The 15,360-nt window shown below is 44.8% G+C and overlaps 1 protein-coding gene across 6 annotated transcripts in view; it reads left to right on the top strand.

Moving 5' to 3' along the window:
- Positions 1–15,360, top strand: part of PTPRT (protein tyrosine phosphatase, receptor type T) — a 1,156,023-nt gene that overhangs the window by 249,537 nt on the left and 891,126 nt on the right. The gene's annotated exons all lie outside the window — the stretch shown is intronic.

Here is a 15,360-nt window from a genome sequence, read left to right as displayed (position 1 = left end):
TGAAAATATCTTTTAATTATGTAAATGTTTACACATAGAAATGTCTTATTTTTTCTTGTTTGTTGCTTGAAAAACTACTATTTAGGATGTTTGAACTTTCAGTGTAGCTTTTTAAAAAAGTCTGATCTATAATCTTTTGGGCTTTCCTGAGAGCTCAGTGGTAAAGAATCTGCCTGGTAATGCAGGAGATGTGGGTTTGATCCATGGGTCGGGAAGATCCCCTGGAGAAGGAAATGAAAACCCACTCCAGTATTCTTGCTTGGGAAATGCTATGGACAGAGAAGCCTGGTGGGCTATAGTCCATAGAATTGTAAAAGAGTCAGAGGTGACTTAGCGATTAACAACAACAGCAACAACAAATCTATGTTTTAGAAATGCTCATTATCTGTATATCTCTCTTGTCTTTCATATTCCTGATTTTCTTTCTTGTAATTTTATCAAGGGAGCGTTCCATCTGCACTGGTACCTGTAGTAACAGGCTTATCCAAGAATCCAAAGGCTCTTTGGAAATTCTGCCTTTATTATCATAGTTCATGTTAGCACTTTAACTGGTACTAGGAAATCATTGACCCTGTAAGTCAGGCATGAGGTACAGAGGCTGGAGTTTATTCTGCACCTGAGTATTTATCTTTTTAGTAAAGCCCCTGTATTAGCTTCCTATGGCTTCCGTAACAAATCACCGCAAACTTAATGACTTAAAATAGCATAGATTTATTATGTTACAGCTCTGGAGGTCAGAAGCCTAAAATCAAGGTATCAGCAGGGCTGTGTTCCTTCTAGAGGCTTAGTTGTGCTGTGTGTTAGTTGCTCAGTCGTGTCTAACTCTTTGCAACCCCGTGGACTATAGCTCGCCAGGCTCCTCTGTCCATGGAATTCTCCAGGCAAGAGTACTGGAGTGGGTTCCCACTTCGTTCTCCAGGGGATCTTCCCATCCCAGGGATCAAACCCAGATCTCCTGCATTGCCGGCAGATGCTTTACTGTCTGAGCTAGGGGCTTAGGGGGAGACCTGTTTCCTTGCCCTTTCAGGCAAGTTGGCTTCTAGAGGCCACCTGCATCCCTTGGCACACGGTCTGCCCTATCCAGACCTCGGCTTCTGTCAGCACATCTCCTCTGACTCTGCTCCTTCCCCCTGTTTCTACTTAGGACCCTTGTGATTACATGGGGTCCAACAGATAATCCAGGAGAATCCCCCCACCTCAGGATCCTTAACTTAATTATAGGTACAAAGTCTCTTTTGCCATGTCAGTAACAGATTCACATGTTCTAGGCATTAAGATACAGAGGGTTTTTTTGTTTGTTTTTTGAGGAGGAGGACTTTATTCAGTCACCACAGTACACTTCCCGGAGGCATGCAGTCACCACAGTGCAGCTGAGGTGCTTCAGTCGTGTCCGACTCTTTGCTTCAGTCGTGTCTGACTCTTTGCAACCCTATGGACTGTAGCCTGCCAGGCTCCTCTGTCCATAGGATTCTCCAGGCAAGATTACTGGAGGGGGTTGCCATGCCCTCCTCCGGGGGATCCTCCTGACCCAGGGAGGATGTATGCGTCATGACAGTGCCCTTCCCCCTTCACCAATGCGCCCCTGGAGAAGGAGGGTGAGATTGCCTGTTTTCATCCCCTTGTCCCCCAGCACATCTTCTCTGATTTCTCTCAAGTGTCTGCTGCATGAGTACTTGTCTTGCTAACACTTTCTTCTACCCAGGACACCTGTTCTACTGCGTCCAGCCAGATGTAACTATATATAACCTTTCTTCTTAGGAACTTCTTATTTATTTTTCTCTTCCAAGTAGCACCTTATTGAATCAAATAACTAAAATGCCTGAGAAAAGATATTATAATGTATGGAGATTTGCTTTTAATGACGGCTAAAACAAGGTTTTATGTTCCTAGAGAACTAGAAATGCCATAAGGATCTTCATCACCTTCTTTTTTCTTCATTTCTGGAAAGTTTTATTTTACATATCACTGCTTCAGGATTCCATGGCCTTGGTTCTGCAACTTATAGCTTTCAAATACATTAAAGTTCTCTAATCAACTCTTACATTTCAAAACAGTCTTTATATTTAATTACCTGTATTTAATTTTTTAGCCTTTTAGCTACATCCCATTTATCTGTTAACCTCAGTTAAAAAAATTTTTTTTCATAGAAACTGCTGCTGCTGCTGCTAAGTCGCTTCAGTTGTGTCCGACTCTGTGCGACCCCATAGACGGCAGCCCACCAGGCTCCCCCGTCCCTGGGATTCTCCAGGCAAGAACACTGGAGTGGGTTGCCATTTCCTTCTCCAAAGCATGAAAGTGAAAAGTGAAAGTGAAGTCACTGAGTCATGTCCAACTCTCAGCCACCCCATGGACTGCAGCCTACCAGGCTCCTCCGTCCATGGGATTTTCCAGGCAGGAGTACTGAGTGGGGTGCCATTGCCTTCTCCATCATAGAAACTAGGTTTTCTTAAATACATGGAGAACACAAAGCAGGCAGCCTGAAATTTGATGGCATTTCATGCAACACATATTTTAGAAAAGTTCTCTTTTCCCTGCATACTTTATTCTTTCTTGTTTTATTTACAAAATATCTTTCTAGGCCACCTGTTGGTTATATTTTCTTGTAGTTATTTATAAATGGGGCCAGTTCGACTTATCCTGGTCTGTTCTCCAAAAATAGGGAAATGAATTATTTGGGATGTTGTTAGGGATGCTGAGCATTTATTCAAATGCTGTTTGAGACCATTCTGCTCCCTTGGCGGACAGAGCTGCTGTGTCACTGTATTCCTGGATGCTTTTTCAAGCCACTTGTTTAAAGAGATGTGTATGCGTGTGTGTGTGTGTGTGTGTGTGTGTGTGCGCGCGTGCGCGTGCGCTCCTGGTGCATATACATTAGTGTGTGGTGAGTGATATTGGTGACAGGTGTTGTCTGATGATTGCACCTACCTAGAGAGGGGATATGTTTATTGATTTGACTAAATGAAGTATTTTACTCAGAGAAGGCAATGGTACCCCACTCGAGTACTCTTGCCTGGAAAATCCCATGGGCGGAGGAGCCTGGTAGGCTGCAGTCCATGGGGTCGTTAAGAGTCGGACATGACTGAGCGACTTCACTTTCACTTTTCACTTTAATGCATTGGAGGAGGAAATGGCAACCCACTCCAGTGTTCTTGCCTAGAGAATCCCAGGGATGGGGGAGCCTGGTGGGCTGCCGTCTATGGGGTCGCATGGAGTTGGACACGACTAAAGTGACTTAGTGGCAGTCTTTTACTAACATTATCAAAATATACATGAATATATATTAAATGTACACATGACCTGGTCCATGACCAGGTAGGTAGTAAGTGAAGTGGGTGGTCAAGGTTCAGAGGTGTTCTTACTCACCTGGGGGCTGGAGCCTTTTATTGATGGAGGGGAGAGACCAGGTACCAGAAAGCGGGCCAGCTCTTGGAGGTGAGACACACTATCCCAGCATTGGGGTCGGCTGGTGTGGTCCAGGAGTGAGTTCCCCGTGGAGGACTGAGCTCTGTTAAGGATCAGCAATAGCAATTCTCTGACTCCTATGCTTGCTCCCTTCTAGATTCTCCCCTGGGGCTCAGAACATCTTTATGGAAGTTCTAGTGAGTGTCAGCTATTCACAGAGCCCCAGAAGGGCTTGTCAGGGGTTGTGGCTTTGAAGGGAAAGCAGTGTTCTCTGGGTGTAGGTGTTAGTGAATGCTGGAAACAAGAAGAGTGTAAGCAGGTAGGAGTCAGCCTGACACTGAGGTCATTTTTGTTTGTTTGTTTTGTTTTCCCCAGTTGTCCCCTCCGGGTGCAATTCTGGGGAACTTTGGTTTTGTGGTACAGTAGAGGGCAATCACTGTATGTGTCTGAGTCCCTGTATCCTCATCGGTAGAATGAGGATAATAACTCCTCCCTTCCAGGTGTTTGGTGTGAATTAAATGAGACCATACATTTAAACTACTTACCCTTGTCCTTGGCACTGGAATCTGTGCTTAACCAAATTTGATTTTCCTTTCCTTTGTTCTCCTTGAGTAAGGGATACTCTGCTTGGTTTAGGGTTAGAATTCAGTTTAAGATGATTTCTTTAGGTCGTCACTGCTTCTTTAGCTTTTTTATGATTTTTAAAAATGTAGCCAGTATGTATGTTGCACTTCCTATGAACCGTATATTGTTTTAAGCACTTTTCATGTATTAACTCGTCTTATCTTTGTGAGAACCCTTGGGGGTACAGGTACTATGTCACCGCTCTTTTACAGATGAGAGAATTGTGGCACAGAGACCATAAGAAAAGCTGCTCAAAGATACTTCTCGAAAAAGTTTGAATGCAGGTGTTTTCAATTCACTTTTAACTATTAGGTTAGTCATTAGGATAGGAAGTCTGGTCCAATTTGGTAACATTTTAAAATAGTTGGAAAATGGTGAAATATATAAGATGAAAAAATATGCTTGATGAAGTGGAAAGCATAAGAAAGTGGAAATGTCTTGTATTTCCTGGATGATTGGTGAATTAAACATCTTTTTATGTATATTTTGGCTATTTCTCTGTCTTTGGAGAAATGTTTAAGTCCTTTGCCAACTTTTAAATCAAGGTTTTTTGTTTGTTTTTTGCTATTGCATGGTAGGAATTCCTTATGTGTTTTGGATTTTAATCCTGTATCAGATATGTTTCCAAATATTTTCTCCCATTTTATAAGTTGCCTTTTCACTGTTGATTGTTTCCTTTGCTGTGCAGAATTTTTTTAAGTTAGTTTGATGTAGTCCCACTTATCTAATTTTGCTTTTGTTACTTGCGGGTTTTGGTGTTATATCCGAGATATCATCACCAAGTCCAATGTCATGAAGCTTTCCCCTAATGTTTTCTTCTAGGAAATTTACATTCTAGGTCTTTAAATCTCTAATCCATTTTGAATTGCTTTTTGTGTATGATGTAAGATAAAGTTCAGTTTCATTCTTTTGCATCTGCATATCCTGTTTTCCCAACTCCATTTGTTGAAGAGATTTTCCTTTCCCCATTGAGTTGTCTCCTCACACTTTATGGGTTGGCTATTATTAAAAAAACCCCAAATATAACAAGTTGTCAGGGATATGGAAAAATGAGAACCCTTGACATTGTTGGGAACGTAAAATGATCCAGCAATTAGGGAAAAGAGTGTGGTTGCATCCCAAAAGATTAAAAGTAGATTTACTGTATGACCCAGCAATCCCACCTCTGAATATATATCTAAGAGAGTTGAAATCAGGTTCTAGAGGAGACGTATATATATTTCCACATTCATTGCGGTATTATTCACAGAAACTAAGGTACGGAAACAACCTTCAGGTCCATTGACAGATGAATGGGTTGAAAAAAAAAAAGGTGCTATACACATGCAATGGAATGTTTTTCATCCTTAAAAAAAGAAGGAAATATTGCTGTATGTGATAACATAATTGTATGGGAAGGACATTATGCTAAGTGAAATAAGCCAGTCACAGAAAAACAAATGCTGCCTGATTCCACTTACAGGAGGTGTCTAAGATAGCCAGACTCATACAAATGGAGGTTAGAATGATGGCCGCTAGGGGTTAGGGCAGGGGATTATGGGACATTGCTATACAACAGATACAAAGTTTCAGGTATGAAAGATGAATAAAGTCTAGAGATCTGCTCTACAAGACTGTGCCTGTCGTCACTGATTCTGTGTCGTACATTTGTTTCTCATGTGGTGGTATTAATGCAAATGGTAGAAAGTGGGAAGAGTAAGGGAGATCAGAAGGTAGAGACTGTATTATATTATTATCATGAATCAATGAGTATTGGTTTTTCAGGCAAATATGGGCTCAATTAAGGCATCAAAGGCAGAGTTGCCACCTTGAAGTGCCTCTCTCTCAGGAGGTTTGCAAACTAATCCAGGAGCAGAGCGAGCTGGTGTAGGAGTGATGGGTGGGGTGACATATGTCCCGGTGGGCTGAGGACAGTCCTGGTTTCTGTCTTTCACTCACCAGCATAATTGTTATTTTTTAAAGAAATGTTAATTTTTGGCTGCCTTGGGTCTTCGCTGCTGTGACTGGGCCTTCTCTAGCTGCGGCAAGCAGGGGCCCCTCCTCGCCGCAGGGCTTCGGCTTCTCCTTGCCTTGGCTCCTCGTCCTGGGGCACACAGGCTCTAGAGCACGTGGGCTTCAGTAGTTGCGGCACTCGGGCTTAGTTGACTCCCAGCATCTGGAATCTTCCTGAACCAGCAATCCGACTAGTGTCCCCTGCATTGGCAGGTAGATTCTTAACCACTGGACCACCAGGGAAGTCCTATAATTATTAATAACAGTCCTTTTCTTTCTCCAAATTGTCCTGGTATATATGATTAGTTACGTATTCACCTTAGTAATGAGGTGGGGGGAGTGCAGGGAACAGATGAAAAATGTTCTAGATGGACATTCTGAGAGGTGAGGTCCCTTTTCTCCCTGGGCAGCAGATCAGTATCTGCAGGTGAGGTGGTTGGACAAGCCATCACCTATGCTTCTTTCTTCTTAATTCCATACTCGCCTAAGCTTTCATGTTTTGGAGGTGAAGCATGCCCAGAGGGTGAGGTGTAATTTGTACAAGAAGCCCAGAGCCTGTCTGTAGGACCAACTCTTTCTGCCAAGCTCTCTTTTGGGCCCCCCTGCTTGACTGATTACAATAAATGATGTGTCATTTAAGAGCAGATGATGTTGAGATTGCAAGTCTGGGCCTGAAAGACTGAAATATTAATTGATAAAAAAGTAATTAATGAAAACCTAATTAAAGCAGACATTCTGAGCGGGGCGCTCTTGGAACCCTGGGACGGTCTCAATTACTGACTTTCCTCTGAGCTTATAATGTGTAATTGGGAGTTATTAGGCTCTAATGGATGAGATTAATACAAAAATTAATTAATGAAAAAGGAAATTAAATGTGAGTTTGTTAAAAAAAATTTCCAGAGGTGGGTATGTTCCACTGGAACAGTAACTGTTGGAAAGTTTATTGATGAAAATCTTCACAGATGACAAAGGCTTGCATGTGGGACTGACATGGGAGGTCCCGTTTTGTGACAAACTCACCCTGCATCATGTGTCTCCATTAAATAGCGTCTGGAGACTTCCCTGATGGCCCAGGTGTAAAGACTCTGCCTCTCAGGGCAGGAGACGTGGGTTCAGTCCCTGGCTGGGGAACTAAGGTCTCACATTCTGTGAGACAGCTAAGCCTGCATACTGCAAGTACTGATGCCCTGGAGCCCTTGTGCCACAGCTAGAGAGTCCGTGTGCCGCAGTGAAAGATTCACGCAACACAGCGAAGACACCACGTGCCGCAACGAAGACTCAAGCAGCCAAATCAATAGTAAATAAATATACTTTTAAAAATAGCATCTGACATCAGCTAGGGCTGTGAGAGTCTTAATATGGAAAAATCAGATGTTTTTCATTTTTTCTCCAGGAGAGAGAGTTCACTCTGGCCTCCCTCTGATGAGGCATCACTCCTACAGAAGAAGGTAAACAAAGATGGGGTCTTTTGGTGGCTCAAAAAAGAAATAGACTCTCGGATCAGTGTAGAGTATGGGATTAAAAAGAAATCTACTCTTCCTTCAGCTATTTGAAAAATTAACTTCCCTTCATATCCAGGAGACCTGTTTTTACAGATGTTTATGGGCTAGTGACGTTTGCAAGGGCCCCTAATGATGCTGGCTTGCCGTGAGGACTCTCCTCTCCCATGTGCTTCTGCGCACCGTGACTTGACCTTCTGCATGATGCACTGCTCTGTTCTATTGATCTGCAGTTAATCACTTCTGGGTTTCGATTTTTCTCCCTTGAAATGAGTCAGGGAGTTGAGGCATGCTCAGCACAGTTCACGATGCAGCTCTAGCTGCTTCTGGAATTTAGTGTGCACAAAAGTCACTTGGGGAGCTTGTTAAAAATGAGTGGACTCTGTGGTCCCATCCCCTGGTTGAAGTTGCTCCTTTAGTTTCGGGGTGTGGCCAGGGAATCTGCATTTTCATGTGGTGCTTTAGATACAGATGCCAGGGGCACCGCGATCTTTGAGTCGAATGCTTTTTTGCCACTGAATGAACTAGTGCTTACTTTTAATTCAAAGATTTGGGTTCTCTGGACTGAATATGTCCCCTCAAAATACATGTGCTGAATCCTCACGTCCCGTGTGATGGTGTTTGGAGGTGAGGGGTTTGCAGGTGATTAGGTCACCCTCATGCTAGGTAAAAGAGGCCCTAGAGAAATCCCATGCCCCCGTCTGCCGTGTGAAGTTGCAGTGGGTTCTCACTAGACACAGAATTTGTTGGTGCTTTGATCTTGGACTTCCCAGCCTCCAACACTGTGAGAAATAGATTTCTGTTGTTTGTAAGCCATCCAGTCTGGAATATGGTGAGGGGAGCCTCAAAGGACTGAGACAATGTGTGTCCTGGACTCAGTTTATGTGCCCACCACGTTCTCTTGGGCTTGTCTGTCCCTCGGCCTTGACTTCCTGCTCAGCATACTGTACCCACTTTGGTGGAAAGTGCAGCATCTTTGGTGTCCAAACTTGAGCAGATAGAGCCTGGATGAATCCTGTTCCATGGAGTGTGATCTTTTTCCAAGGCTGCCTGGAGGGAATTGGGTATCACAACCTGTGCACGCAGGAGTCGGGACTCTTGCAGGGTGAACTTGAATGAGAGAGCCAGGAAGCAAGGCAGCAGATGAATGCCTTTCCCTTCCTTTCCTGGAAGGAACTATCCAGGGCAGAGTGGCTCCATACAGCTGCGCCAAAGCTGCTGGCTGTGTTATCTTGTGAAGCTGTGGCCCACTTAAGGATGTACCATGAGGTGTGGGTTTTTCCTCCTTCACTGTTTCACTTCTCATTTTCTTTCACTTTTGTTACCCAGGCATTGCATCTGGTGTTAGTGAGAATGTGTTGCTTCAGCCTTTGTCCCTGGCTGGACTGGCAGTGCACTTGCTGGCTGAGCAGGTCAGATAATCTTGGTGAGCCTTCATCTCTCCATCTGGTAAATGGGTACAGCAATCTTAGTACTTTCTGTATGGGGACATTTCAAAGCTCGGTAACATTTATAATATATTTATTAACTTAATTATAATAAATATATTTAATATAATAATAAGATACGGAAATGAGTACAGTATGCCAGGATGCCTGCTCCCATCCCCAAGGGAGAGAACTTCTGCCTGGAAAGACTCTCCTGTGTCTTCCAACAATCCCTCCTTTAAGTTCTGCTCACCAGGCCTCATCATGGTTCTATTTCCCCAGAGTTCTCTTTAGGGAGATATGTGATGATTGAATAATAGGAAAATCAGGTGTACTTGAAAGGTCTATTTCTCCCGGGACAGCCATACTTTGGAGTCTAGGTTACACATCAGCCTCTTGTGAGTTGGATCCATTAAGTTAGTCCTGCTAACTTAATGGATCAACTTTGACAGGCTTGGGTTCAGAGTTTGTAGTGCTGAGGGTCTACCTCAGCCTGCGTGACTGTACCACGGGGCAGCCATCCTTTGCTATGTGAGAGGTCTTGGAGGCCCCTTGGCCCCTGTGATCTCTCTCTGGCTTCTGTGTATCTCTCAGGGTGTGATACATCCATCCAGGGCTATGATCTCAACTAGGTGCTACTTTGTCTCCCAGGGGACGTTCGGCAACAGCTGGAGAGGTTTTTGGTTGTCACAGCTGGGAGAGGCACCCATAGCATCTGGTGGGTACAGGACAGGTGTGCTGTTCCACATCCTGCGAAGCACAGGACAAGTCTTCCCAACAAAGAATTACCCAGTTCAAAATGCCAGGAATGCCAGCACTGAGAAACCCTGGTCTGGACAGGCTCAGTCACCTGGGGTTTGCCTTGCAAGGACACTAAAAAGTCATCAAGGGAGAATTCCGCTGTCTCTGCAGAGCGAGAAGATTTAACTTCTCCATGGGCTGAGAAGCCTCAGATGGATGACTTCTCTGAATCTTGGGGCCAGGCCTTCTTTTAGAAGTCTGGTAAACTGTATTCAGTAGGGGCTAACTACATGTGGAGGTGAGAGATGACTTTCCCGCTGGAAGCAGAGGTCACTCAAATTCTCCTTCAAACAAGCAGTAAACTGCGGTTTCACTATTAACTCACCGATGACTTAACCCGAGAATGACAAGGGGTATCATGGCAAGAGCATGGACTCAGACCTGTTTTCCAATCCTGGCTTCACTTTTTATTGAGCCCTATGACTCTGAGTAAGTTTCTTAACGTCTCTGAGCCTCAGTCTTCTCATCTGCACACTGGAGGTGGCCATGTCTGCCTTGCCCTGTGCTTATTGATGGAGAGCTTGGCACTGGTGGAGAGGTCCACCCTTCCCCACCTTTGTGTAGCCTCTGTCCACCCTTCCCCGACCTTCAGTAGCCTTCCCAGATAAGGGAACTGACCTTTGGTTCAGATTTTCTTTCTTTCCCTCCTCCCTGTACTCTCAGTTGACTTGGACCAATTATATCTATAGGTTCTGCAGAGGAAGGAGTGGTGTTAGAAAGAATAAAGCTGATGGAGAAGGGACCCATTTCATCCATGACCTGAAAGGGCATGAAAGTGTCTGTTAAGACACTTTTTATTAAGCTCAAGATTTTTTAAAACTTAATGTGATTTTTTAATTTAAAGAAGACCCCCCCCCCCCTTTAGCCCATGAGCCTGGTCTGCTCTGCATCCTCTCTCTCGACCTCCTGCTGACTGTTTAATCCTGACAGCTTCTAGTGTTCCTCTTGGCTCATGGTCTGGGGGATAGAACCAGGGGTCTGAATGTCTTTCCCTAAAATGGAAGCTTGGGGTCTTAACAAATGTTTTCTTTCCCAAGCCTTGTTTCTGGCTATTCACATACTTCATCTCATGTATTTCTCATAGCAACTCTAGGAGATGGGTATCAGTTCAGCTCAGTTGAATTGCTCGGACATGTCCAACTCTTTGCAACCCCATGGACTGCAGCACACCAGGCCTCCCTGTCCATCACCAACTCCTGGAGCTTGCTCAAACTCATGTCCATTGAGTTGGTGATGCCATCCAACCATCTCATCCTCTGTTGTCCCCTTCTCCTTCCACCTTCAATCTTTCCCAGCATCAGGGTCTTTTCCAGTGAGTCAGTTCTTTGCATCAGGTGGCCAAAGTACTGGAGTTTCAGCTTCAGCATCAGTCCTTCCAATGAATATTCAGGATTAATTTTTTTTAGGATGGACTGGTTGGATCTCCTTGCAGTCCAAGGGACTCTCAAGAGTCTTCTCCAGCACCACAGTTCAAAAGCATCAATTCTTCAGCGCTCAGCTTTCTTTATAGTCCAGCTCTCACGTCCATACATGACCACTGGAAAAACCATAGCCTTGACTAGACGGACCTTTGTTGGCAAAGTAATGTCTCTGCTTTTGAATATGCTGTCTAGGTTGGTCATAACTTTTCTTCCAAGGAGCAAACTTCTTTTAATTTCTTGGCTGCAATCACGATCTGCAGTGATTTTGGAGCCCCCCAAAATAAAACAGCCCCACTGTTTCCATTGTTTCCCATCCATTTGCTATGAAGTGATGGGACTGGATGCCATGATCTTAGTTTTCTGAATGTTGAGTTTTATGCCAACTTTTTCACCCTTCTCTTTCACTTTCATCAAGAGGCTCTTTAGTTTTTCGCTTTTTGCCATAAGGGTGGTGTCATCTGCATATCTGAGGTTATTGATATTTCTCGCAGCAATCTTGATTCCAGCTTGTGCTTCCTCCAGCCCAGCATTTCTCATGATGTATTCTGCAGAGAAGTTAAATAAGCAGGATGACAAAATATAGCCTTGACGTACTCCTTTCGCAAGTTGGAAGCAGTCTGTTGTTCCATGTCCAGCTCTAACTGTTGCTTCTTGACCTGCGTGCAGCTTTCTCAAGAGGCAGGTCAGGTAGTCTGGTATTCCCATCTCTTTAAGAATTTTCCACAGTTTGTTGAAGGAGGTGGGTATGATTATCTGCAATCCGCGGCTGAGGAAATTGAGCCTCCTACAGCCTTGTAAGTGGGTGAGCTGAGATTTAGACTCAGAGCTGGGTGACTCAGTCAGTCATCAAGTCCTGCTGATAACTCTTGAATCTATCCACTGCCGTCATCTTGGGCCAAGCTGCCATCAGCTGTCACCTGGACCACTGATAGACCGTGCATGACTTCTCTGCACTCACCAGTGTTTCCTCTCAGCCCGCTTCCTACTCCAAAGACACTGAAATCAAGGATTGGGACCTTATCTCAAATATCCAGCATGGAATCCCCAGTGCTTGACATCATTCCTGGCACATAGTAGGTGCTCAAAACTGTTGTGAATGAATAAATGAATGATTAGATTTGCATTTTGGAAAAATTTCCTGGTTAATGTGGTTTGCTCATCCATCCGTTCATCCATTCCCCATCTCTCTCTCCGTCACCTGTCCTCTCCCCATTCATCCATCCATCCTTCATCCATCTCTTTATTCATCTAATCAATTTTATCAGAGCAGTAAAAAGGCAACACACATTTAGTGCTATTAGGTCAGACTGAAATAGGTATTATAAAAGGGCTCTTTGATGCAGAAAACATCATATGATTTCTTTTTTAAGAGTGAATCAAGATAAAAGCAGGCACTTTTCATGAGTTTAACATGTGCCTGAAAATTTGGACCTTTATCTAAAATATTAAAATACAACCTGTGCTTTTTCTAATTTTCTTCATAGATGATCAGAGGCAGCATGAGTAATTCAAATACAAGCTAAATTCTAATCCCTTGCCTGTTAGAAAGCTACTTGCACTTTGGGGTGCAAAACAGAGATTGCAGACATATTAATATTTAAGAGCTTGGAGACTGTCTAAGCGAAGGTGGAGGCATGTAAAACAAGAACCCGCTTCAGAGCAGATTTTCATAAGGTCCAGTTAGGGGGCTGCACAGTCTCAGTAAGGGTCTCTGTCCACCATCCCGGCTGCTACCCCACACACCAGGCAGCCCAGCTCTGCCTCTGAGCTTGGAGTTTGGTCCTCTTGGTACCCTAAAGAGATCCCGGGGATTCTCTGCTGCTTTCACAGACTTTTCTGCCTGTGGTCATAGTTAACAAAGGCAGCTAGGTGAGGAGGGACGAGATTACCAGCGCAAGAGCCTCATAAATATGAGATGAGACGGCTGGGATGGAAATGAAAGTTGAGATGCTCAAAAATAAAGCGTGAAAGAGCCCTGGCCCCGTATAAGAACAGGATTGATCTCTGTACGCTGACAGAATGTACGATTTTCCCTTCGCTTTACTACAGTGCTTCTGTTTCTATAGAAACCACCAATTTTATAGACAGAGAGCCTGTGTGAGAAGGCGCGGGGCGTTCAGTTTGAAGCCAAGTGCCGTCAGGGCATCGGCACTCCCAGCCCCGGGGAGGGGCCTTTCTTCTTGCTAGCTAACTAGCTCTCCTGGGGATAGTTAATGATTACCCGGCTTGGAACCTGTCGCTATTATTATAATACTTGCAATGCTTCTTCCTTCTGGAGCGCCCCTGAAGACGCGGCTAGTTCTAGGGCCCTTAGAAGCATTCCCACAGAGGGCAGTGGCGCACAGACCCCCTGCCTTTCATTCATTCATTTGTTCAGCTGATACACACTGATATCTCAGCACCAGACACTGTGTTGAGCCCTGGAGGAGTCCACACCATAGTAAGGGAGTCAGACAGGCAAGGCGACAACTTCATTTTGGTTCTACTAGAGAGGTTTTTCTGGCCAGGCTCCCTTAGAGGAAAGAGGCTGGAGCTGGTTGGATCTCAGGCAAGGGTTGGCAAAGATAAGCAGGGTCTGAGTGTTTCAGTTAGTTTTTGCTGCATAACAAGCTACTCCTAAGGTAGTAGCATCGACCAACAACTGTTTTCTATGTTTGTGATTCTGCGGATTGGAAATTAGGGCAGGGCATGGTGGAAAGGTTTATCTCTGTCCCATGTTTGCGGCCTCAGCTGGGGTAGCTCAGAGGCTCAAGATGGCTGAGTAATAGTTTGAATGTTGATTGTTCTCACCATTTGATATCTGCTGTGTCTGGATTGTCCAAGAATGGATTTTCTACCCACGGGTTTAGCACCTGGCTGGATGGCTAAAACAACTGGCCTCATACCTTCTCTTCACTAGCTTGGGCTTCCCTCCATCCTGGTCTTCTCAGGATAGCTGGACTTCTTCATGGCAGTGGATGCTATGAGGCTCATGATGACCTAGCCTCAGACATCCCCGAGCATCATGACCACCACCTTTTGTTTGGAAGACTAATTACCAAGACTAGAGAAGACTGAAGGGGAGGAGAGGGATGTGCCCTCCCTTTCAGCAGGGGAATGGCATGCATGTCTGGGGAGGGAAGCGGTTGATGTCAAACACCTTGGAGATGAAGTTCTCGAACTTCAGGAAAGATGTGAGACTCTAATGAAGAGGAAGTCAAGATTGTAATGTTGCAGCAATGTGGTTGCTGGACAATGGGTCTGACAGGTGGGAAGAGGATGGTAGGGAGTGGGATATTGATAGTGCACGTGGGGAGGGGCTCTTGGCTCAGGTTTTGATTCAGAGTGTGTGTTCCATAATGTGTTCGTGTGGCAGAGATGATGAAAAATGACATGGGCACTTGTGAGTATGATGCTCAGCGTGGAGTTAGGCCTGGCAGTCTTGATTCTAGCTGCGGCTGCTGGTTATACATGACAGACTCCAACCCAAAGTGGCATAAGCAAAGAGGGAATGGGCTGGATCATTTACTTGAAAAATCCTGGAGTTGGTCTCTTCAAGCGTTGCTGGACCGAGAGTATCACAGTGAGTCATTGGTTCCTGGCCTCTCTCATCTTTTCCCTTTGCTTTCTTTTGACCTGGCGGAACTCCTAGGTATGCTTTCCTCCTAGGGAAGGAAGAAGCCTGCATCCTTATACCTCTAGGATCAGTACTAGAGAGAAAACTGCTCATTTCCAACCATTCAAAGCATAGACCAGACTTTTGCTGGCTTATATCAGATCCAAGGCCATCCCTGAACCATTTACTTTATCCAGGGGTTCACAGGATTCTGATTGGTTGACTCTGAGTTAAACTGTCCACACCTGGGGCAGGTTAGGGTAGGGAAGGCCAGCTCTCCAGAGTATGACCCAGATGTTCTTAGAGATGAATGAGGAATGGATATAGGGCACCTCAAGCAGTACTGTCCTCTCCAGGGGGCAGTTGAGGCTTAGGGAATAGATGAGAGGGTCCAGGAAGAGAGTGTTATGAATGAGAATGGGGCCTGGGATAGGGCCCTGAGTAGCATCTAAGGATAGGATAAGAAGGCAGACACCATGAAAAAGTCAGGGATGGAGTACCCAGGACAGGGGTAGGTGGGAGGATAACCGTGGTATGTGGCTTTCTAGAAACCAAGGGAAGGATGCATTTCAAGAGGCAGTGGTAAGTAAGTACTGGAA

The sequence above is a fragment of the Capra hircus genome, chromosome 13, assembly GCF_001704415.2.
Source record: "Capra hircus breed San Clemente chromosome 13, ASM170441v1, whole genome shotgun sequence".
Classification (NCBI taxonomy): domain Eukaryota; kingdom Metazoa; phylum Chordata; class Mammalia; order Artiodactyla; family Bovidae; genus Capra; species Capra hircus.
Note: the sequence above shows the minus strand (reverse complement) of the source record. Positions and strands in the feature narration are given on the sequence as shown.